Source organism: Aotus nancymaae, unplaced genomic scaffold, assembly GCF_030222135.1.
Source record: "Aotus nancymaae isolate 86718 unplaced genomic scaffold, 86718_ANA_hifiasm-v0.15.2.pri h1tg000019l, whole genome shotgun sequence".
Taxonomy (NCBI): Eukaryota; Metazoa; Chordata; class Mammalia; order Primates; family Aotidae; genus Aotus; species Aotus nancymaae.
In genome coordinates, this window is record NW_026988431.1 from 33,728,166 (window position 1) to 33,749,894 (window position 21,729).

The 21,729-nt window shown below is 44.4% G+C and overlaps 1 long non-coding RNA gene across 1 annotated transcript; it reads right to left on the bottom strand.

The window, feature by feature from the left end:
* Window positions 1-239: 239 nt before the first annotated feature.
* LOC135275854 (uncharacterized) lies at window positions 240-20,464 on the bottom strand. The gene is made up of 3 exons (XR_010343415.1): window positions 20,316-20,464; window positions 6,815-6,897; window positions 240-360 (listed from the first exon to the last, which is right to left on the bottom strand). It is a non-coding gene; the product is annotated as an uncharacterized LOC135275854 (long non-coding RNA).
* Window positions 20,465-21,729: the final 1,265 nt, after the last annotated feature.

The window sequence follows — 21,729 nt, forward strand, 5'->3', positions numbered from 1 at the left end:
TGATGATGTGCACCTGTAGTTCTAGCTACTTGGGTGGCTGAGGCAAGAGGATCACTTGAGCCCAGAAGGTCAAGGTTGTGAGCCATGTTTGAGCCACTGCACTCCAGCCTGGATGACAGAGACCCTGTCTCAAAAAAAAAAAAAAAAAAACCCAAACCAGGTTAAATTCTCAAATCACATGCTTTATTAAGTGAAGCTAAAACACATAGGGAAAAGCAGAGGAAAGAGATGCGGTAGGTTAACACACAGGATAGGAGGCACGCAGCAGGTTGGAAGCATCACAGTATCTGAATCCTGGGGTCACAGTTGTTCGTATGTTCAGTTTCTTGGCTGCATTAGCCTTCCTTGCTGGCAGTGCAGCTATAAAGAAGAGAATTGAGGTTTGAAGTCGGGCATGGTGGGGTTCACCTGTAATCCCAGCTATTAGGGAAGCTGAGGCAAGAGGATCACCTGAGGTTGAGGCAGGAGAATCGCTTGAACCCAAGAGGCAAGGGTTGCAGTGAGCTGAGATCACACCACTGCATGCCAGCCTGGGCAAAAGTGTGAGACTCCCTCTCAAAAAAAAAAAAAAAAAAAAAGCCGGGTGCGATGGCTCACGCCTGTAATCCCAGCACTTTGGGAGGCCGAGGTAGGCAGATCATGAGGTAAGGAGTTCAAGACCAGCCTGGCCCACCTGGTGAACCCCGTCTCTACTAAAAATACAAAAATTAACTGGGCATGGTGGTGGGTGCCTGTAATCCCAGGTACTTGGGAGGCTGAGGCAGGAGAATCACTTGAACCTGGGAGGTGGAGGTTACAATGAGCCAAGATTGTGCCATTGCAGTTCAGCCTGTGTGACAGAGCAAGAAAAAAAAAGAATTGTCTCAAAAAAAAAAAAAAAAAACCAAAGAAAAAAATGAATTGAGATTTGAGCAAAGGCACACCCTGAGATGGATGTTTACCTAGATCAAAGACACACTAACTCCAAAGATATGCACAGCTACAGTACACCTTGTCACCACTATAGCTTTCTGATTAGCCAGCTGAGCAGCTATGATTTTATTTGTATGTCTTGGACAGAAGATGGGGCCAGAATGGTTGTCATCGTCCACATTGAGACTTCATGAATAAATATTTAGGGTTTCTAGTGTATTTAGGTTGTTACAGAGTTCTAGTGCCTCATGTATATTTAGTACCTCAGGAATAGTAGGTACCTCTTGGTTCTTCTATCTTTTCTATGTTTAACACACACATCTTGTACTTACTATCTTAACACATTTGAAAAGACTTTGCCTTTATCTTACAAACTGTAAATGTATTCATTTTCTAAAATAGAATTAAATATTCTAAAAAGCAATTGCATGTTACAGTAGGACAACCAGGTATCTATGTCAGAGACTTTTTTTTTTTTTTTGAGACAGGGTCTCGATCTGTCACCCAGGCTGGCGTGCTGGTGTGCAGTGGTGCTATCATGGCTTACTGCAGCCTCAACCTCCTGGGCTCAAGAGATCCTCTCATCTCAGATTCCCGAGTAGCTGGAACACAGGTGTGTACCACCATGCCTGGCTAGTTTTTAAATTAAAAAAATTTTTAGCCGGGTGCAGTGGCTCGCGCCTGTAATCCCAGCACTTTGGGAGGCCGGGGCAGGCGGATTATGAGGTCAGGAGGCAGGAGGTCAAGACCAGCCTGGCCAACATAGTGAAACCCCGTTTATACTAAAAATACAAAAATTAGCCAGGCATGGTGGTGCATGCCTATAGTCCCAGCTACTCGGGAGGCTGAGGCAGGAGAATCGCTTGAACCCGGGAGGTGGAAGTTGCAGTAAGCAGAGATCACGCCACTGTACTTTAGCCTGGGCAACAGAGTGAGACGCTGTCCCCAAATAATAATAAAATAATAATAATAATAATAATAATTTTAAAACTGTGTGAATAAAAAGAGACAGGGTCTCCCTGTTTTGCTGAGGCTGATCTTGAACTACTGGGCTCAAGCAATCCTCCTGCCTTGGCCTCCCCAAATGTTGGGATTACAGGTTTGAGCCACCACTCCTGGTAAGAGAAACTTTTGGGAGTGGTGAATGTTAACCAGGGCAAAAGGACTTGAAGCCCTGGGTAGGACTCTTTAACAAACAAAGAGGAAGGGAACTTTTCTCCCTCCCAGAGTGATAGACTGCTGAACTCAGGAAGGTAAGAGAAATAGCTGAGGCCATGAAAGGGGTACTTAGGGGCCACTGGTAGAAGCTAATGAAAAATGATAGGGAAGCAGCTAGGATAAGCAGATGCAGCCTAGCATCCAACATTGGAAGCAGCCAACAGGTAGTATTGCTGGGGCCCAAGAAGGGGCATAAGACCTTCTTCTCTCCTAAGAAGAGAGAAGTCAGGGAAGAGGTGAAAGGAAGTCCAGTCCAGCCCTAGCCTTTGGATCCTGTGAATAAAAACACCAGCTGGGCCAGGCGTGGTGGCTCACGCTTGTAATCCCAGCACTTTGGGAGGCAGAGGCAGGCGGAAAGCAAGGTCAGGAGTTTGAGACCAGCCTGGCCAATATGGCGAAACCCCATCTCTACTAAAAATAAAAAAGTTAGCAGGACGTGGTGGCGGACGCCTGTAGTCCCAGCTACTCGGGAGGCTGAGGTGGGAGAATTGCTTGAACGTGGGAGGCAGAAGTTGCAGTGAGCTGAGATCGTGCCATTGCACTCCAGCCTGGGCAACAGAGTGTCTTAAAAAAAAGACCAGCTCATACCAAGACTCTTCAGGGTTCTTGCAAATCTCTAACTTCCTTAAAGCTAGCTATTTTTGTTACTCCTTGTTTCTCTGCAGCTCAGCTATTAAAAGGAATAGGAGCTGTACATGGTGGCTCATATCTGTAATCTCAGTTGCTCCAGAGTCTGAGGTGGGAGGATCGCTTGAGCCCAGGAGTTCAAGGCTGTGGTGAGTTATGATCATGCCACTGTACTCCGGCCTGGGTGCAGAGTGAGACTATGTGTCTAAAATAATAATAATAAATAAATAAAATGAATAAAGTTTAAGCAAAGAAAGAAGGAAGTGCAAAGGGGATTGGTAATTTATTCAAAAGCTGGTCTGGGGAGGGGGAGCTGCCCCTGATGGCGTAGGGGTACATTGGCTGTGAGGCCTTTGGCAGCACCCTGGGAGCCTGTGGAGAGAGAGAGGGTGCGCGGGCTCCATCCCAGTCAAGAGGTGAAAGGTGGATGGGGCCACGGTGTGGGTGAGAGCTCTGACAGCTAGGAGTAGCACCTCAGGGAATACTTGAATTTTTTTTTTTTTTGAGATGGAGTTTCACTTGTGTTGCCCAGGCTAGAGAACAATGGTGTGATCTCAGTTCACTGCAACCTCCGCCTCCTGGGTTCAAGCAATTCTCCTACCTCCGCCTCCCCAGTAACTGGAATTACAGGCATTTGCCACCACGCGCAGCTAATTTTTTTGTATTTTTAGTAGAGAGGGGGTTTATCACATTGGCCAGGCTGGTCTCGAACTCCTGACCTCAGGTGATCCATCCGCCTCAGCCTCCCAAAGTGCTGGGATTACTGGCGTCAGCGATTAGTTAGCGAGGTATAGGATCAGATTGCTGTGGGAAGAGGGAACTGCAGGCAGTACTCTGCCCTGCCCCACCCCCCAGGCTCCCACAGTTCCCTCTGCTACCTCTGCCATCACTGTACACTCATTGTCTGTTCTCTTTTGGTGTCCCCCATCAGACCGTGAGTGTCCCGGGAGCAGGCACCGTGTCTGATTCACCTCCTTCTTCCTCACAATGTGGCCCACCATGGGGCTTGACACTTGGAAGTTTCTCAAAGAGTTACTTGTTAAATGAATGAACAAATGAATGCTTTCTCTGAACTGCCCTGAACTCTAGATGCAATTCACAAAGAAGGGAAGGCCTGCCTGCAGTTCTCTGCTCCTTATACCTCCTTCCTAAAGGCGTTGATGTGCCTCTAGGATTCAAGGAGGCTCCCACCTCAGTCTCCCCAGTAGCTGGGACTACAGAGGCACCCCACTGCACCAGACTTCATTTATATACATTTTCCTGGAGTCCATATCCTTTATCAGATTTTCCAAGGGGTGTCTGTCCCCTCAAAAGAATAGTAATCGTTATTTAATAGTTCCAGGACAAACATTGATAACCCTGAACCAAACTGTTTTTCTTCCCAACATTACTGTTTTCTTTGTTTCTTTCTGTTGAGTTTGTTGTTTTGTAATGTCAGACTCTCCAGCTCACATGGGTAAATGGTAACAAGGTGCCATCACCTTTGAATTCTCCCAGAACCCACCACACCCTCTGTCAGAGCCACTGCCAAGGCACTCTTACTGATTTCTCCCACACTGCCGGTTCACTGCAGGTGGGAAGACAGCATGTGGGGTGGGTGTGGGGCTTATTAAAGTGAGACCTCAAGGGCAGAGGCAGAACCAGGAAGAGAGCAGTGACAAATCCTGCTACCTAATCCAATTCTCCTTTTTGTGCGTTTAGCACCCTCCCCTGTGTCTGCATAACAATGGAAGGAAAGAGGAAGTGGGAAAAAATAAGGTCACGTAATTGAGTTAGAAGAGGTAATGACCAAGACCCTGGAGCAGAGGGAAAGGGGCTCAGAAAAGGAGGGTTAAAGAAATCACACAAGTATGAAGAGCTGGGAAATTGCTAACAAATATTTGCTTGTGTGGGAAAGCAAAAAGTAAAAAGTTAAGTGCTGAATTGGTGCGCTGAGCCACTGGGGAAATTTGAGATCGGCAGCAAGGACTGTGCTGAAGCTGGGTGGGCAGAGAAGGAGGGAAAACTACCAGCCAGCCTGAGATTTTGCAGCTAGGCTGTGGCCTGATACTGAGTATCGATGCCGCAAGGGAGGGATGAGTCAGTCCTAGCACGTCCAAGTTTAGAATAAAAGAGCCACTGGAAAGGCAAACACCTTTCTTGAGAGAGGGCTTGCTGACAGTTCCAATGTCCAATGCCGACCCAGAAAACTGAGGAGGCCCTGGCCCCTGTAGGAAGGGCTCATTTCCATGGAGACTGAGTAAAGTGCTGTTTTAAACCCTCCTTCCTTCCCCCACTGGGAGGTTTCAGCCAGATATGCCACCCTTTGTAGGATTTCATAGGGTTGTCTAAAGCCAGGGTTGGCACAGAGCAGAAGCCACAGGGTACCAGATTATGATTGTCAATGTCACACCTTAGCGCAGAAGCCAGGGAAGGGAGTTGGAAACTCAAGAACTTCCTAGCCAGGCGCGGTGGCTCACGCCTGTAATCCTAGCACTTTGGGAGGCCGAGGCAGGCGGATCACGAGGTCAAGAGACCACCCTGGCCAACATGGTGAAACTCCATCTCTACTAAAATACAAAAATTAGCTGGGCATAGTGGTGCATGCCTGTAGTCCCAGCTACTTGGGAGGCCAGGAGGTGGAGGTTGCAGTGAGCCGAGATCCCACCACTGCACTCCAGCCTGGCACCTGGCAACAGAGCAAGACTCTGTCTCAAAAAAAAAAAAAAAAAAAAAGAACTTCCTTGGTTATGGGTGGTGCTGTAAATGCAGAATGTGCCCCAGTGACTCATGGGAGACATTGAGGAACAGTGTGGGAATCTGGTCGACCTGGGGCTGATTCCTTTGAGGAAGGCATACTCCATCATGCCAACCTGATACTCATGGCTGGTGAAGAGATGGCAGGATTGGGTTGCATCAGCCAGCCTAATGCTATTTAGAAATACAGAAGATGACCCAGAGCAGGTCTCAAGCACTGTGTAACCTTATTAGTTCATGGTGGCTGAGCAGCCATGTTTATGGCTTGTTAGAGGAAAGAGTTCCATCTTTAGGAAGAAATTTGTGCCAGGTGACTTTGATCATATAATTTTGTGGGTTTTTTTGTTTTCTTTTTGAGGCAGGGTCTCACTCTGTCACCCAGACTGGAGTGCAGTGGCACCATCATGGCTTACTGCAACCTCCACCTTCCTGCCTCAAGCGATCCTCCCACTTCAGCCTCCTGAGTAGTTGGGACAAGGGACATACCACCCAGCCAAGTTAATTTTTTCTTTTTTGCGATGGAGTCTTGCTCTGTCTCCCAGGTTAGAGTGCAATGGCACTATCTCGGCTCGCTGCAAACTTTGCCTCCGGAGTTTAAGTGATTCTCCTCTCTCTGCCTCCCAAGTAGCTGGGATCATGGCACGTGCCACCACTCCTGGCTAATTTTTGTATTTTTAGTAGAGTTGGGGTTTCACCATATTGGCCAGGCTGGTCTCAAACTCCTGACCTCAGGTGATTGGCTTGCCTCCACCTCCCAAGGGCTGGGATTACAGGCAAGAGCCACAGCGCCCCAGCCTGGCTAATTTTTAAAGGTTTTTGTGGAGATGGGGTCTCTGTGTGTTCCTCAGCCTGGTCCCCAACTCCTGGGCTCAAGCGATCCTCCCACTTCAGCCTCCCAAAGTGCTGGAATTACAGGCATGAGCCACTGTGCCTGGCATTATTTTCCTTACTGTTTAAACAACTTTTCTCTGGAGTATATTTGTTCCTGTGCTGATAGGTGGGACCATGGTAAGTGGTGCCTAGTCAAGAAGTCTCTTTGCCTGAGTGTCATCACAGGCTAAGAGGCTGCTGTGAGTTCTCTTTTGTGTAAACAGCACTGCTACTTTCCTTCTATATGTGCACACCTATTTTTTTTTTTTTTGAGATGGAGTCTGGCTCTGTTGCCCAGGCTGGGGTGCAGTGGCACAATCTCAGCTCACTGCAACCTCTGCCTCCTGGGTTCAAGTGATTCTCCTGCCTCAGCCTCCTAAGTATCTGGGATTATAGGCGCCCACCACCATGCCCGGCTAATTTTTGTATTTTAGTGGAAACAGAGTTTCACCATGTTGGCCAGGCTGGTCTTGAACTCTTGACATCAGGTGATCCATCCGCGTTGGCCTCCCAACGTGCTGGGATTGTGCATATCTATTTTAACAAAGTAGAAACAATATCAAACTAACCCCAAATGTAGTGCCAAAAACTACAGCTATTTAACTTGCCATCTTATTCATCAATTTGGGCTGGGTTCAACTGGGCTTTTCTTTTGCCATTAGAAACTAAGGTCATTCTAAAAAAAAAAGAAAGAAAAAGAAAAAAGAAAAGAAGAAAAGAAAAGAAACTAAGGTCATTCTGCTGTCTTCTGGTGCTGGTTATGGGCTGGGTGGTGTTCAGCATACTACCTGGGCAACTGGGTACCAAAAACAGGAGGAGTGCTGGATGCAGTGGCTCGAGCCTGTAATCCCAGCACTTTGAGAGGACAAAGCAGGAGGATTACTTGAGTCCAGGGGTTGGAGACCACCCTAGGCAACATAGTAAAACCCATCTTCCCCCCAAAAAAAAGAAAGAAAAGAAAGAGAGAGAAAGAAAGAAAGAGAGAGAGAGAAAGAAAGAGAGAGAGAGAAAGAAAGAAAAAGAGAGAGAAAGAAAGAAAAGAAAGAAAGAAAGAAAGAAAGAAAGAAAGAAAGAAGAAAAGAAAGAAAGAAAGGAAAAAGAAATTAGCTGGGCATGGTGGCATGTGCCTGTAGTCCCAGCTACTCAGGAAGCTGAGGCAGGAAGATTGCTTGAGCCTAGGAGCTTGAGGCTGCAGTGAGCCCTGATCCTCTTACTGCATTCCAGCCTGAGCAACAGAACAAGACCCTATCTCGAAAATTTAAAAAAATGAGCCAGATGCGGTAGCTCGTGCCTATAATCCCAGCACTTTAAGAGGCTGAGGTGGGAGGTCACTTGAGGTCAGGAATTTAAGACCAGTCTGGCCAAAATGGTGAAACTTGTTGAAACATGTCTCTACTAAAAATATAAAATAAGGCCGGGTGCAGTGGCTCACACCTCTAATCCCAGCACTTTGGGAGGCTGAGATGGGTGGATCACCTGAGGTTGCGAGTTCGAGACCAGCCTGACCAACATAGAGAAACTCCATCTCTACTAAAAGTACAAAATTAGCCGGGCGTGGTGGCACATGCCTGTAAGCCCAGCTACTTGGGAGGCTGAGGCAGGAGAATTACTTGAACACAGGAGGTGGCGGTTGTGGTAAGCCGAGACTAGGCCATTGCTTTCCAGCCTGGGCAACAAGAGGGAAACTCCGTCTCAATAAACAAAACAAAACAAAACAATTACCTGAGCATGGGAGGTGGAGGTTGCAGTGAGCCTACATCACCCCACGGCACTCTAGCCTGGGCTACAGAGTGAGACTCTGTCTCAAAAAAAAAAAAAAAAAAAAAAAAAAAAAAGAGGCCAGGTACGGTGGCTCACACCTGTAATCCCAGCACTTTGGGAGGCCGAGGTGGGAGGATCACTTGAGATCAGGAGTTCAAGTCAAGCCTGACCAACATGGAGAAACCCCGTCTCTACTAAAAATACAAAAAAAATTAGCCAAGTGTGGTGGCGCATGCCTGTGATCCCAGCTACTAGGGAGGCTGAGGCAGGAGAATTGCTTGAACCCAGGAACTGGAGGTTACAGTGAGCCGAGATTGTACCACTGCACTTCAATTCAGCCCGGGCAACAGAGTGAGAATCCATCCCAAAAAAAAAAATAAATAAAGGAAAGAAAAATAAAAAAATAAAGCAAACATCTCTTTGACCAGCTTAATCTCACAGGACCATTTTCATTTCTCTCTTTTTGTTTGTTTAGACAGGGGTCTCACTTTGTTGCCCAGGCTGGAGTGCAGTGGCACCATCATAGCTCACTGCAGCCTTGAACTCCTGGCCTCAAGCTATCCTCCCACCTCAGCCCCTGGAGTAGCTGTGACTACTGATGTGTGCCACCATGCCCAGCTAATATTTAAAATTTCCTTAGACCAAGCATGGTGGCTCACACCTATAATCCCAGCAGTTTGGGAAGCCGAGGTGGGCAGATAACCCGAAGTCAGGAGTTCAAGACCAGTTTGACCAACATGGAGAAACCCCTATCTCTACTAAAAATACAAAATTAGCCAGGCCTGGTAGCTCATGCCTGTAATCCCAGCTACTTGGGAGGCTGAGGCAGGAGAACTGGCTTGAACCCGGGAGCCAGAGGTTGTAGTGAGCTGAGATCGTACCACTGCACTCCAGCCTGGGCAACAAGAGCGAAACTCCATCTAAAAAAAAAATTATTTGATAGAGACAGGGTCTTGCTTTTTTGCCCAGGCTGGTCTCGAACTCCTGGCTTGAAGCAATCCTCTTGTCTTGGCTTTCCAAAGTGCTTGGATTACAGGCATGAGCCATTGCACCCAACCTGCAGGACTATTTTCCATTTCTGTAGTTGTAGCTGTTACTTTTGGCAGAGGGATCAATGATAATTAATTAGAAAGCAAAGTGGGTGCCCAGGGAAAAATCAAGGCCAGAGACCTGTAGCCATGTTATTGGTGTAGTATAAATGAGGATCGTGGCAGTGTGCTGGCCAAACTTCTGGGTCTATTGACATTGAACAAATAAACTCTTGTTTTACCAAACCAAAGGCAGAATGTGCTGACTGAGCCTTCTTTTTTACTGGAGATGGAGTCTCGCTCTTGTTATCCAGGTTGGAGTGCAGTGGCATGATCTCAGCTCACTGCAACCTCTGCCTCCTTGGTTCAAGCGATTTTCCTGCCTCAGCCCCCCAAGTAGCTGGGATTACAGACCTGTGCCACCATGCCCAGCTAATTTTTGTATTTTTAGTAGAGATGGGGTTTCACCATGTTGACCAGGCTGGTCTTGAACTCCTGATCTCAGGTGATCCACCTGCCTTGGCCTCCCAAAGTGCTGGGATTACCGTCGTGAGCCACTGTGCCTGGCAGTGAGCCTTCTATACCAGGAAAATTGTGTTAAATTTCTCTCTGTGATATACAAAGTTTAGAACAACAATATATAACCTTACAGCTCTGGCACTAAGACTACACTATATTGGATGTGAAAAAACAGATGTCCCTGCATTCAAATGACAGATTTTATTTGTCAAGTGTATGTATCTTTATGTAAAAAGATGAAGGGGATTTTTTTAAAAAGCAAAATCCAGACATCCTGTCCTTAAGGAGTTTATAATCCAGCTGGAGAAATAATGCCAGTCCAACTGGAGTTATGGATCATAGAACTAAGAAATGTTTTACTTTGAAGGTTGCCTAGAGACCCGTCTGGTCTGAAATTCCCTACCAAAGTGGAACTCCCCCTACAAGGTACTTTGCAAATAGTCTTTTCAACTTTATACCAAGGTTTCTCTAGGGAAGAACCCACCATTAATTAAATTAATTAAATTAATTAATTAATTATTTTTTTTGAGACGGAATTTTGCTCTTGTTGCCCAGGGTGGAGTGCAATGGCATGATCTCAGCTCACTGAAACCTCTGCCTCCCTGGTTCAAGACATTCTCCTGCCTCAGCCTCCTGAGTAGCTGGGATTACAGGCATGTGCCACCACACCCAGCTAATTTTGTCTTTTTAGTAGAGACGGGGTTTCTCCATGTTGGTCAGGCTGGTCTGGAACTCCCAACTTCAAGTAATCCCAAGGCTGGGATTACAGGCATGAGCCACCATGCCCGGAAATTCAATTTTTTTTTAATTTAGAAAAGTAATATATGCTTAAAGTGACACATTTAAACAATATGGCAGAATGAGTATAAAAGTCAAACCTTACCCTGAAACTCTCATTTCTGCTTCCCCACTATCTCTGAAGGACTATCACAGAATGGTAAGGATGGCTATTTTCTTTTTTGAGACGGAGTCTCACTCTGTTGCCCAGGCTGGAGTGCAGTGGCGTGGTCTCAGCTCACTGCAAACTTTGCCTCCCAGGTTCTAGCAATTCTCCTGCTTCAGCCTCCCGAATAGCTGGGACTACAGGCACCCGCCACCATGCCCAGCTAATTTTTATATTTTTAGTAGAGGCCATATTTAGTAGAGACCAATGTCACCATATTGGCCAGGCTGGTCTCAAACTCCTGACCTTGTGAACAGCCCACCTTGGGCCTCCCAAAGTGCTGGGATTACGAGAGTGAGCCACCTTGCCCTGCGAGGATGACTGTTTTCTATACCGTGCAAACACATACATGAACATTATACTACACTTTATTTTTATTATTTATTTATTTATTTATTTATTTTTTGAGACAAAGTCTTGCTCTGTCGCCCAGGCTGGAGTGAAGTGGCTCAATCTAGGCTCACTGCAGTCTCTGCCTCCTGACACCCCATACTTTAAATTTTAATCTATTTTTAAAATTAAATAACATGTGTGTATTATAAAGTCAAATAAAATAAGAAAATATGGCCAAAACTCCCTCTCACAAAGAAAGGTGAGACCCCTGTCTCAAAAAAAAGAGAGAGAGAGAATATACAATGAAGACAAAGTCTCTTAGGTCTCTTTCATCTCCTTCCTTTTCCTCCCTTGCCTCAGTTCTCCTCCCCAACAGCAATATCTGTTACTACTTCCATGTGTATCCTTCTGGAAATAGCCTATGCATTTTCAAGGCTTGTAAGTTTGTGTGTGTGTGTGTGTGTGTGTATTTTTGATACAGAGTCTCGCTCTGTCGCTCTGTCACCCGGGCTGGAGTGTAGTGATGCAATCTCGGCTCACTGCAACCTTCGTCTCCTTGGTTTAACCAATTCTCCTGCCTCAGGCTTCCTAGTAGCTGGGATTACAGGGGTGTGCCACCGTGCCCAGCTAATTGTATTTTTAGTAGAGATTGGGTTTCACCATGTTGGTCAGGCTGGTCTTGAACTTCTGACCTCAGGTGATCTGTCCACCTTGGCCTCCCAAAGTGCTAGGATTACAGGCATGAGCCACCACGCCTGGCCTATTTTTTAAATTCAAGTATTAGCATACAACATAGAATATTTTTCCCTTAAGAATATATTTTGGGGCCTGGCATGGTGGCCAATGCCTATAATCCCAGCACTTTGGGAGGCCAAGGCAGGCAGAGTACTTGAGCCCAGGAATTCGAGACCAGCCTGGGAAACATGGTGAAACCTCATCTCTACAAAACCAAAAATTAGCTGGGTGTGATGGCAAGTGCCTGTAGTCTTAGCTACTCAGGAGGCTGACGTGGGAGGATCACCTGAGCCTGTGAGGTCGAGGCTTTGGTGAGCCATAAGCAGGCCACTGCATTCCACCCTGGGTGACACAGTGAGACCCTGCCTAAAAAATAAATAAATAAAATAAAATAAGAAAAAAAAAAGGCCGGGCACAGTGGCTCATGCCTGTAATCCCAGCACTTTGGGAGGCTGAGGCAGGTGGATCACTTGAGGTCATGAATTCCAGATCAGTCTGGCCAACACGGTAAAACCCTGTCTCTACTAAAAATACAAAAATTAGTTGGACATGATGACCTGAGCCTTTAGTCCCAGCTACTTGGGAGGCTGAGGCAGGAGAATTGCTTGAACGAGGGAGGTGAAGTTTCAGTGAGCCAATATTGTGCCACTGCACTCCAGCCTGGGTGACAGACCAATACTCTGTCTCAAAAAAAAGAAGGAAAAGAAAGGAAAAAAAATATATTTTAGACATCAAATTATTACATACAGTTGCTTTATTCACTTTAATAAGTGCATAGTATTTCATTGTATAGATATAATTTATGAAATAAATATCTTGTATATGACTATTTTGATGTTTCCAATTTTTTGCTATTACAAACAAAGCTGCAATGAACAACTGACTGTGTGTCTTTTTTTTCCATGAGTGTATGCAAACTTGTAGGATAAATACCTAAAGGCAGAATTGCTGTGGATCAAGGGGCATATTCTTTTGTTATTTTGATAGACGTTGCCAATGGCATTCAATAGATGTTGTACCAATTTAAACTCCTTCCATCAATGATGAGATACTTTTCCTCTATTCCTATCAGGATATTAAGTACATTTGTTTTTAACCTTTGCCTGTTTGGTAGGTCAAAAATTGTATCTAGCTGTTTTCATCTGCCCTTCTTTTATTATGAATGAAGCTGAACATCCTTTCATAGACATAAAGGTTATGTTTATTTTTCTGTACATTATCTGTTCATATCCTTTACCTGTTTTCCTATTTGTTACTTTTCTTGTCAATGTATTTGTTGTATTTCACTTAATTTAAATCTAAGGTCAGGCGTGGTGGCTCATGCCTGTAATCGAAGCACTTTGGGAGGCTGAGACTGCTGGATCATTTGAGGTCAGTCATGGCAGTCACTTGAGACTAGTATGACCAACATGGTGAAATCCCATCTCTACCAAAAATAGAAAAATTAGCTGGATGTGGTGGTGGGCACCTGTAATCCCGGCACTTTGGGAGGCCTAGGCAGGTGGATCACCTGAGGTCAGGAGTTTGAGACCAGCCTGGCCAACATGGTGAGACCCTGTCTGTACTAAAAATACAAAAATTAGCCAGGCATGGTGGTACATGCCTGTAATTCTAGCTTCTTGAGAGGCTGAAGCAGGAGAATAGTTTGAATTTGGGAGGTGGAGGTTGCAGGGAGTCGAGATCATACCACTGCACTCTAGCCTGGGTGACAGAGTGAGACTGTCTCAGATAAATAAATTAATTAATTAGTTTTAAAAACTCCCTGCAGGCCGGGCGTGGTGGCTCATGCCTGTAATCTTAGCACTTTGGGAGGCTGAGGCGGGTGGATCACGAGATCAAGAGATCGAGACCATCCTGGCCAACATGGTGAAACCCCGTCTCTACAAAAAATACAAAAAAATTAGCTGGGCGTGGTGGCAAGCACCTGTAGTCCCAGCTACTCGGAAGGCTGAGGCAGGAGAATTGCTTGAACCCAGGAGGCGGAGGTTGCAGTGAGCCGAGGTCTCGCCACTGCACTCCAGCCTGGTGCCTGGTGACTGAGTGAGACTCTGTCTCAAAAAAAAAAAAACTTCCTGCAGTTTATTACTTTTCTTATGACTTTGATCGTAATATTTTTCTCTATGTAGGAATTAATTATCTGTTTTTTTTTGGAGACAGAGTCTCACTCTGTTGCCCAGGGTGGAGTGCAATGGTGCAATATCAGCTCATTGCAACCTCTGCCTCCCAGGTTTAAGTGATTCTCCTGCCTCAGCCTCTGGAGTAGCTGGGATAACAGGTACCTGCCACCATGCCGGGCTAATTTTTTGTGTGTTTATTAGAGACGGGGTTTCACCATGTTGGTCTCAAACTCCTGACATCAGGCAATCCACCCCCCAGACTGAGGAGACACCCCCTCAGTCTCTCAAAGTGCTGGGATTACAGGCTTAAGCCACTGCTTGAATTTATTAACAATTTCTCTCTTTCTTTTTTTTTTTTTGGAGACAGAATCTCGATCTGTTGCCCAGGTTGGAGTGCAGTGGCGCCATCTCAGCTCGCTGCAACCTCCACCTCCCAGGTTCAAGCAGTTCTTGTGCCTCAGCTTCCTGAGTAGCTGGGACTACAACAAGCGTGCCATGAAGCCTGGCTAATTTTTTGTATTATTTGTAGAGACAGGGTTTTGTTGTACCTGAGTGAGTCAAGGAATGCACCACACTCTGAGATTAGATTATGAGTCCTTTATTATGCCGGTGACCGAGAGGTGACTAATGCCCAAAATTCTCTCGGCCCCTAAGAAAAAGTTAGGTGGTCTTTTATACCCTAGTTTTAAAGGAGAGGGGGAACTTTGCTGAAGCAAATTTTTCACAAAAGCAGAGTAAGCAAAAAGTTAAAAGGTAAAGTAGTATATGAGAAATAAAACAGTGCCAGGTGCAAGGGGTAAAGTTGTCATAAAAGACATACAACTTATAGATAATGGGGGCGCTGGGCTCTCGACAGCACATGCATTCCCAGGCTCTGCTGGTGCCACTTAACTCGGCCTCTTATCAACAAATGCATTCCTGGAGGTGCCTAGTGTCAGCCTGCCCCAGCTACGTACTATAGTTACATACTTAATGGTGGGAAAATAACTAATATGAAGAAGCTAAGATGGAGTCTGTCCGGCTCAAGGAGCTAACATAAAGCCTGAACAGCTTTTAGTCTGAGAAAGAGAGAGTTAGTTTTAGCTGGCAAAAAACGCAGGTTATCACAGTTTCACCATGCTGGCTGGGCTGATTTCAAACTCCTGAGCTCAGGCCATCTGCCCGCCTTGGCCTCCCAAAGTGCTAGGATTACAGGTGTGAGGCATTGCGCATGGTCTATTAACATTTTCTTTTACAGCTTCTTATTTTACTTACTTATTTGTGTGATTTCTTTACCATACTCAGGAAAGCTTGTCCACAGCAAGTTTGTAAATATATATATAAATTCTCCCATGTTTTCTTCTAGTACTTTTGTGCTTTCACTTTTCATATTTCAATCTTTCCTCCATAAGTAGTTTATGTTGATACAGAGCATGAAGTGTTGATCCAATTTACTTTTTTTTCTAGATGGTGTTCCAGATTTCCCAGCACCTTTTATTGAATAATCCATCTTTTTCCTCTGAAATAAAATATCACCTTTATAATATATTAAATTTATGTATTTATTTATTTTTGAGATGGAGTCTCGCTCTGTTGCCCAGGCTGGAGTGCAGTGGCACCATCTTGGCTCATTGCAATCTCTGCTTTTTGGGTTCAAGCAATTCTCCTGCCTCAGCCTCTGGAATAGCTGGGATTACAGGCATGAGCCACCATACCCAGCTTTTTTTTTTTTTTTTTTTGAGTCACAGTTCCGTTCTGTTGCCCAGGCTGGAGTGCACTAGTGTGATCTCAACTCACTGCAACCTCCATCTCCTGGCCTCAAGCCATTCTCCTGTCTCAGGAGCAGGAGGAAATCTGGAGCCCATCTAGAAAAAAAGTAAATTGGATCAATACTTCATGCTGCTTCAGCCTCCCAATTAGCTGGGATTACAGGCACCTGCCATCATGCCCGGCTAATTTTTGTATTTTTAGTAGAGATGGGGTTTCACCCTATTGGCCAGGCTGGTCTTGAACTCCTGCCCTCAGGTGATTTGCCCACCTTGGCCTCCCAAAGTGCTGGGATTATAGGCGTGAGCCACTGTGCTTGGCCTAAATTTATATATATACACGTGTGTGTGTGTATATATATATACATGTGTGTGTATATATATGTGTATATATATATACACATATATAAAATGTAATTCTATATAGTTATTCATATATAACTTTATATAAACTAAAATTATATATTTATATTTAAAATTTACATATATAATATATATATGTATTTCTGGGCTTTAATTTTTTTTTTTTTTTTTTTTGAGATGGAGTTTTGCTCTTGTTACCCAGGCTGGAGTGCAATGGCACGATCTCGGCTCACTGCAACCTCCGCCTCCTGGGTTCAGGCAATTCTCCTGCCTCAGCCTCCTGAGTAGCTGGGATTACAGGCACGCGCCACCATACCCAGCTAATTTTTTGTATTTTTAGTAGAGACGGGGTTTCACCATGTTGACCAGGATGGTCTCGATCTGTTGATCTCGTGATCCACCCACCTCAGCCTCCCAAAGTGCTGGGATTACAGGCGTGAGCCACCACGCCCGGCCCTTTAATTTTTTTTGATGTTTTTCAGCTTCTGGCACTTAAGGCAAATAATTTTGTTTTATTGATCTATCTGCATGGTCATGTCCCCGTACCCTATTATTTTATTTATTACTTTAATTTAATTTAATTAATTTATCTTTTGAGACAGAGTCTTTTTGTTGCCCAGGCTGGAGTGCAGTAGTGTGATCTTGGCTCACTGCAACCTCTCCCTCCCAGGTTCAAGTGATTCTCCTGTTTTAGCCTCCTGAGTAGCAGCGATTACAGGTGTGCACCATGATGTCCAGATAATTTTTTTTATTTTTCGTAGAGATCGGGTTTCACCATGTTGGTCAGGCTCGTCTGGAACTCCTGACCTCAAGTGATCCAGCCGCCTGGGCCTCCCAAGTGCTGTGAATACAGGTATGAGCCACTGTGCCCAAACTATACTCTAGTATTTTAATAGTCACGAGAATTGCTTGAGGCCAGGAGTTCTAGACAAGCCTGAGCAACAGAGCGAGACCCTATCTCTACAAAAAAAATTTTTTTTTTTTTTTTTTTTTTGAATGGAGAGGAGGAAAAAGGAAGAGAAAGAAAGAGAGAGAATGGGGAAGAGGAAAAAGGAAAAGAAAGAGGGAGAGAGAATGGGAGTATTGCTTTCTTGCCCAGGCTAGAATGCAATTTAGTAATGGGTATTGAAAACCTCTTTTATACTGATAATTATACTTAATGATGTAGTCAGGAAGGAATAAGGGAAGAAGATAACAAACAAACAGCCAACCAATATTTCATTTAAACCTATGAAATGCTATGCGATTACTGAGGAGTGATTTACTTCCAATTATATAGTCACTTTTGGAACAGGTGTGAGGTGGTAATGTATGTTTTGTGTATTTGAAGTGGAGAGTGCTATAAATGTTTATTAAGTTTACTTGTTCAGGGTCTGAGTTCAAATCCTGAATATCCTTGTTAATTTTCTATCTCGTTGATCTATAGAATCTTTAGCTATTCTTGTTACATTGATCCTTTTACCATTATGGAATGTCCTTCTTTGCCTCTTTTGATCTTTGTTGCTTTAAAGTCTACTTTATCAGAGGCGAGAATTGCATCTCGTGCTTTTTGTTTATTTGTTTATTTTTACTCTCTGGTTGGTAAATCTTCCTCCTTCTCTTTGAGTCTTTGTGTATCACTGCATGTAAGATGGGTCTGGATGCAGCATACCGATGGGTTTTGGCTTTTTATTCAATTAAAATATATATAACTTTAATACTGGCGTTTGATGCTAGCTGGCTGTTTTGCCCATTAGTTGATGTAAATTTTTCACTGTATTAATGTTCTTTGCTTTTTGATATATTTTTGGAAAGGCTGATATTGGTTGTTCCTTTATATGTATAGTGCTTCTTTCAGAAGCTCTTGTAAAGCAGGCCTGGTAGTGGTGAACTCTCTAAGTGCTTGTTTGTTCGCAAAGGATTTAATTTTTCCTTTGCTCATAAAGCTTAGTTTGGCTGGATAGGAAATTCTGGGTTGAAAGTTCTTTTCTTTAAGGATGTTAAATATTGGTCCCCACTCTTTTCTGGCTTGTAGGGTTTCTGCTGAGAGATCTGCTGTAAGTCTGATAGATTTCCCTTTATGGGTAACCTGACCTTTCTCTCTGGCTGCCCTTAGTATTTTCTCCTTCATTTCAACCCTAATAAATCTGGCAATTATGTGCCTTGGGGTTGGTCTTCTTGAAGAATATCTTTGTGGTGTTCTCTGTATTACCTGGAGTTGAATATTACCTTGCCTTGCTAGGTTGGGAAAGTTTTCCTGAATGATATCCTGAAGAGTATTTTCCAACTTGGATTCATTCTCTTCATCACATTCAGGTACACCTATCAAACGTAGATTAGGTCTTTTCACATAGTCCCATATTTCCTGGAGACTTTGCTCATTCCTTTTTATCCTTTTTTCTCCAATCTTGTCTTCTCGTTTCATTTCACTGAGCTGGTCCTCGACTTCTGATATCCTTTCTTCTGCTTGATCAATTCGACTGTTTAAGCTTGTGCATGCTTCGCGAAGTTCTCGTGTGGTGCTTTTCAGCTCCATCAATTCACTTATATTCCTCTCTAAATTGTCCATTCTCATTAGCATTTCGTCAAACCTTTTTTTAAGGTTCTTAGTTTCTTTGCATTGCGTTAGAACAAAAAATTTTTTTTTGAGGGGTAGTCTTGCTCTGTTGCCCACGCTGGAGTGCAGTGGCTCAATCTCAGCTCATTGCAATCTCCGACCCCTGGGTTCAAGCAATTCCCTGCCTCAGCCTCCCCAGTAGCTAGGATTATAGGTGCCTGCCACCACGCCTGGCTATTTTATTTTATTTTATTTTTTATTTTTATTTTTTTTTTTCTGAGATGGAGTTTCACTCTTGTTACCCAGGCTGGAGTGCAATGGTGCGATCTCGGCTCACCGCAACCTCCGCCTCTTGGGTTCAGGCAATTCTCCTGCCTCAGCCTCCCGAGTAGCTGGGATTACAGGCACGCGCCACCCTGCCCAGGTAATTTTTTGTATTTTTAGTAGAGACGGGGTTTCACCATGTTGACCAAGATGGTTTCGATCTCTTGACTTCGTGATCCACCCACCTCGGCCTCCCAAAGTGCTGGGATTACAGGCGTGAGCCACTGCGCCCGGCTTATTTTTTTTAATTTTTACTAGAGACAGGGTTTCCTGTCTTGGCCAAGTTGGTCTTGAACTCCTGACCTCGTGATCCACCTGCCTCAGCCTCCCAAAATGCTGGGATTACAGTCATGAGCCACCTCTCCTGGCTTGTACTCAGGGCAGCTATAGAAGAATGGCTTATAGGAGACTCTAGGCTGGTCTACAGAGCAAAACTTAAAATATATTTAAAAATATATATATATATATATTTGAGACGGAGTTTCGCTCTTGTTACCCAGGCTGGACTGCAATGGCGCGATCTTGGCTCACCACAACCTCCGCCTCCTGGGTTCAGGCAATTCTCCTGCCTGAGCCTCCTGAGTAGCTGGGATTACAGGCACGCGCCACCATGCCCAGCTAATTTTTTGTATTAGTAGAGACGGGGTTTCACCATGTCGACCAGGATGGTCTCGATCTCTTGACCTCGTGATCCATCCGCCTCAGCCTCCCAAAGTGCTGGGATTACAGGCTTGAGCCACCACGCCTGGCCCTTTTAAAAATATTTTAATCTTGACTATATTAAATATATAGATTAATTTCTTGTGAATTGACAGCTTTATAATATCGAGTCTTTCCAGCCAATATGCATATTTTCCTCCTTCTACCACCTTGGTTTTTTTTTTTTTTTTTGACAGGGTCTTTCTCTGTTTCCCAGGCTGGAGTGCAGTGACGCTATCACAACTCACTGCAGCCTCGACCTCCTGGGCTCAGGTGATCCTCCTGCCTCAGGTTCCTGTGTAGCTGGGACCATAGGCATGGGCCACCACACCCAGCTAAGTTTTGAAATTTTTGTAGAGGCTGGGTCTCACTTTGTTGCCCAGGTTGTTCTTGAACTCCCAGGCTCCAGGGATCCTCCTGCTTTGGCCTCCCACAGTGCTGGGATTACAGGCATGAGTCACTGTGCCCAGCCCAGCTTGTTTTTTAAAAATTTGTTTTTATTTTTAAACTATACAACTTTTTTTTTTTTTTTTGTATAGACAAGGTCTCACTATGTTGCCCAGGCTGGTTTCAAACTCCTGGGCTCAAATGATCTGCCCACCTTGGCTTCCCAAATTGTTAGATTCATAGGCGTGAGCCACTGTGCTCAGCCTGTTTCATTCTCTCTCTCTCTCTTTTTTTCATTCTCTTCTATCCCCAGATACTTATACAGTGCCCTGCACATTACAGGAGGCACTTGATAAATATTTGTTAAATGAATAAGTGAATGGGATCCCTACTCTAGATCTTACAGGATAGTTTTCATGACTTCAGTTCTCATATTCCAAAATAACGCGTGTCTTCACTTACCCACATCTCACAACCAGACTCCTTCTCAGTCCAATCAAAGGGATTTGGGAGCAGTTGTTTGGCCAGTTATGACTCCTGCTAACTGCCCGTCTCCCACTTTTCCTTCTGGCCACAGAGAGACCACGGGACCTTATCTACCCCCTTGCAGAATTCAGATACACTGTGTCTGCAGTATTCTCGGAAACCAGCCAGTTTAGTAACGCTATCAACAACGGAAATGAGGTTAGCTTGGGAGGAAATGAGGTCAGTTTGGCAACTGATGGTGAAACATTGAATAATGTGGGAGTTAGTGGTAGTCTGAGTTAATGCAAGTCATGTTGCAAGGAAGTGCAGTAAGAAGATCAAATGGGCCGTGAGGTGTGCAGGGCAATTTGGGCTGAACGAGGGGAGACCCCGTAAACTGACCATTGCTTGCTTTGTACATGCCTTGGGCAGGTGAGTGCATAGTGGAGGACTTCTGAGTCCTCCCAACCTAGACGCAGTTCTCTCAGGGCATCTATAGTAGAATAGCTTTGGGTAAAATCAATTAGCACCATATATTGGGTCTCTCATGCCCTGGTAAACATTTGTTATCTTTAGTCCACCCAGTACCCCCGCTAAATGGGTAATCGTATCCATTTCACAAAGAATGACACTGAAGTTTAAATTACTAAAGGATCTGCCCAAGGTCACAAAGTGCAAATCTACAGCTTTAATGAATTCCTTTCCAAGTAGACATTGGTTTGAATCTATCTACTGGGGTATACAGTGTGTGATCAATTCTGAAATATTATATTTAAGTCTTTGGAATTATTCTCATCAATGGACCACTTAACAGAAGTAGAAGGGAAGAGTCAATGTAGAACTACAGAAAAAAATGTAGGATGGTTATCAAAGATGATCAGCATGCTTACATTTTCATGTGTCATTTTCCATCAAAAGTTAATAAGCATAAAAGTTAATCAACAGAATATACCCATACATGAAAATAATGATGCTGTTGATGTCGATGAGGGATACAGTTGTGCTCATTAACCTGCTTTATCTGCATCTTTCCTGAATTTATAGAAATGGATGCATTTATAACCCAAAAGAATAGAAGCCAATTAGGATTTTGATTCCATGTGGAAGACATTTAATATTTTAATCGTGGCTCATATCTTCTCATTTCTTTTGGATGTTCCCTCCTGTCCCTCCCTAGCCCCCCAGCTCTGCACCAGGATGTTTGAATTGATACGAAGGGAAAGAGTGCAGTTCTTCTTGGGTGGGGTAGCTGAGAGATGTGGTCTAAAGACTGCCAGCAGTTATTCTTCCATTCACTTGTAGGAACTTGTCTGAGAGAGAGCGGAGTTGATAGCTAGAGAGACGCACAGACAAGAGAAGAAATGGGGGAGAGGGAGCCAGACTCAGCTCCAGTTGCCCTTGAGGCTCTTTC